Source organism: Pongo pygmaeus, chromosome 12, assembly GCF_028885625.2.
Source record: "Pongo pygmaeus isolate AG05252 chromosome 12, NHGRI_mPonPyg2-v2.0_pri, whole genome shotgun sequence".
Taxonomy (NCBI): Eukaryota; Metazoa; Chordata; class Mammalia; order Primates; family Hominidae; genus Pongo; species Pongo pygmaeus.
In genome coordinates this window covers 30764988-30768642 of record NC_072385.2, presented here as the reverse complement: position 1 = coordinate 30768642, position 3655 = coordinate 30764988, and the positions used below count along the sequence as shown (strand labels likewise).

Below are 3655 nucleotides of genomic sequence, written 5' to 3'. Positions count from 1 at the left end.
AGACATGTACATTTTAGCCCAAGCAAGCAATCAGAGTCATTCTGTTTTTAAGGAAGGTCAGTCATTTAAAAGATTTCTGGTTTGAGCAACATCCTCTGTGGATGCACCAGGCCAAGGTGACTACCTCTGATCAACCCAGTGAGAAGGCCTTTGCTGGTCCCCACAGTAAGAAACCGGCGGGAATGGGCGGCCTCTCGGCTGGCCTGCGCTGCCTGGGGTGGGGGGGCTGGCTCCATAGGCCGCCCGTCTGTGGCCAGATAGGCCGTCCTGGTGACTCTGGCTTACGGACTGTGGTTTAGAACTGCAGAAGGAAAGAGTTAGGAGGGTGGGCCAGGTGCTGCTCTGACCAGTCAGAGAACCTGAGGTAGCTCCCCCATAGGGATCTGCACCAAGGTGTTGAAGGCACAAGCAGAGTGAAAGTGCCAGAGACCACGGAGGGCGCAGCATTGACCTGGTGTGGTTCCCCCCTTGAATGATCCTGATTCTGCTGTGATAAAAAAGCAAAGAAAGATGATTTGTGGTTTAAAAAGAAGCCACTCAAGGGTTAAAATAGTTATTTCCAGTTAAGGAAGAAAATTAATCTTCAAATATGCTGACACTGTGTGGAAAACTCATCTGTCCCTACAGCCCACTGCTTCATCCTTCCATGGAACCTAAGCCTGACGCGAAGGAGTCAGACGTGTGACAGAGGAAGAGTCTGAGAGGAGATGACACCTTTACAGAATGTACAGTGAAAGAGCCGGCCTGGCCCCCGGGTTACAGTAAGATGCACGAGTCCTTTCAGTCTCATGGACTCCGGACGGCCACGGAGGCTGCTCAGATGGACGTCTCCTTCCCGTCCCTGCTGGGCGATGGCTTTGCTGGCTTCTTGCCTGCCTTTGGTGGCTATTTAGCTGCTATTAGCTCGAGGATGCCATCCTTGTGTGGCTGGATGGCACCCCCGCGCCACGTGGGCTCCTTGGCCTCCTGCGCCTGCTGCTCGGCCTTGTCTGGCTGCATCTGGAGCAGCCAGAGCTGCATGCGCAGCTCGATGATGGCCTCACTCTCCTAGTGAATTGCTTGATTCAAATGGTTGTTCTTTATTTCCAGCTCTTCGTTCTGTCTCTGTAAATCTTCCAGAATGATCTGCAGCTCCTCCTCATCCTCACTCTCGCTCTTGGAGGAGTACTCCTCAGTCTCGCTTAGGCCCTGCTGCTGGCGACTCTGAATTTCCGCAATCTCGGCTCTGAGGCATTCAATCTCTTCTTTTTCTGAGGCAGTCTGCCGGCGCAGAAACTGCTCCATGGCCAGGAGCTCCTCCTGTTTAGTCAGGATCTCTTTCTCCTGAACAAGGAGAATATTTATAACTTCTTCATTTTCATTCATCTCGTTTTTGGAAACAGCCTCTTTCGAAAGACTGGCTATCTCTTGTGCAATCTTGGTTTCACACCCTTGTCTTTTAGCTTCTCTCAGTTTTCTTTTGAGGGCTGTCAAAATTCTTTGTACTTCCCATAATCTTTCTTCTTCAGACAAATCCTTTATCCCACCCTGCAGATCTTGATGTAAACAATTCAAAAGCAACTCCTGTCTCCTGATCTCCTCCTTGATGCCTGCCTGGGTCTCTGGCAGCGTGGGCATTGTGGCCACGTTAGACCATCGCCGAGGTTTCGTCACTTGCTTTAGAACCACATTTCCAAAAAGTTCTTGCACATGTGTGAAGAACACATACAGGACTAGGTTGCTGAACTGCACAGTTGGGCTGAGCACTATATAAATGTTCTGTATGTTCATTTTTGCTTCCAGTTCCTTTGCGATGACATGGTCCATGTGCACAATGAGCCAAGAAATCAGAAGACAGTTACCTTCTGGCAGTTCTTTGAGTAAACGCTGGAATTCCTGCACTTTCTCAGTCTCCGTGGTCCTCCCATAAGCCTCTTCAAATCTAGGCATAAGCTCTTTGGTAAGCAAATTCTCTGGAAGGTCTCGCAAATACTGCTTCCACAAACTGGCTACAGTGTTAGGCTCATATTCTTCCAAGTTTGTAGACTCCTCCTGGTCGTAGGCTGCTTTTAGCTCATCCACCTTTGATTTAATTCCTGATACTCTGTAGATGCCTTCGCACTTCATGCCATACTTCTCTACGTAATTCACAGAAAACAGCTGGCAGCCAAATGCCGTCATATATCATGGTCCTCTCTACTGCACCAGCCAAAGGAATTCCAAAAATGGGTTTGAGACTTGGAACATCAATCTCAGGCACCTCTGGCTCCTGAAATGGCTTTTTCTTTTACTTCTTTTCCTTCCACTGTTTTAACAACATCAGCTGCTGTCAAGTCTTTTGACTTTTTTTTTTTTTTGACTTCTCTTTTTTTCTTCTTTGTGCTTTTCTTCTTTATGCTTTTCTTCTTTGGGTTTCTTTTATTTTAAAATCCTTCTCCTTCTTTTTAGAAAAGCTGGGATTCTTGAACACATGGATTCCCGTGGGCCTCCTTATTTTAGAAGGACTTTCTGCCTCATCTGCAGAGCTATCTTCCTGAAAGGCTGCATAGCCTTCAGTCCTCTTTTCCTTTTTCTTAAAATTTCCTTTTCTCTTCCCATGGTCTTTCTCATCATCAGACACTGTATCAGGAGGCTTGTGGAGGATGACATGGGGAGGTGAGGGCTGGCCAGTGTGGTACAATCCAGGAAATTAGTAGGGCTGATCTCTTCAGAGCTGGAGGTCCGGGTAAGCCCACTGCCATGCTCCACCTTGTGGTGTTCACTGGGGCTGCTGGTGGGGGGCAGGAAGCACTTGGTCATGCTGATTGATGCCCTGACTAGGAAGGGATGAGGTCTCCTCTGTTACCTATCCATTACACCTGTGCCCGCCACCGCGCGACCACCTGCCCCACCGCAGCCACCACCTCCTCGCACTCACGCTGCCACCACAGCCACTGGAGCCACCTCCTATCTGATGGTTTTATAAAGAGGAGTTCCCCTGCATAATTTTCTCTCTTTGCCTGCTGCCATCCATTGATGACGTGACTTGCTCCTCCTTGCCTTCCACCTTGATTGTGAGGCCTCCCCAGCCATGTGGAACTGTAAGTCCATTAAACCGCTTTCTTTTGTAAATTGCCCAGTCTCAGCTATGTCTCTATCAGCAGCATGAAAACAAACTAATACATCTAATTTTGCTTGTGATTTATTTGACCCATTGGTTATTCAAGTATGTTATTTGATTTCCACATTACTTGTAAATTTCCTAGATTTCCTGCTGTTGTCAAATTATTAACAAGTTTAATTCTGTTGTGGTTAAAGAACATACATTGTATGATTTTAATTTTTAAAAATGTACTGGGGCTTATTGTACAGATTAGCCTACAGCATATATATGAGGATAAATGTTCTATGTGTCCTTGAGAAGAATGTATATCCTTCTCAAGGATACTGGGTGTTACTGGGTGGATTAGTCTATAGATGTTTATTAGATCTGATTTTTACAGATGAGAAAAATGAGATCCAGATGGGAGTAACGGATTAATTCAATGTCACATACCAAGCTGGTCAGGGCTCACATGAATTACTGGGGTGAATCATGTGAAACTGCCACTTGAACATCAAAAACTGTTAAAAATCAATAAATTCTTATAGTTCAACATCATAGAACACAAGCCTCCTGACTTTCAGTCCAGTGTTT

The 3655-nt window shown here is 46.4% G+C and overlaps 1 pseudogene; it reads right to left on the bottom strand.

The window, feature by feature from the left end:
* Nucleotides 1-816: 816 nt before the first annotated feature.
* LOC129030434 (ralA-binding protein 1-like) lies at nt 817-2778 on the bottom strand (annotated as a pseudogene).
* Between the last annotated feature and the right edge of the window lie 877 nt (nt 2779-3655).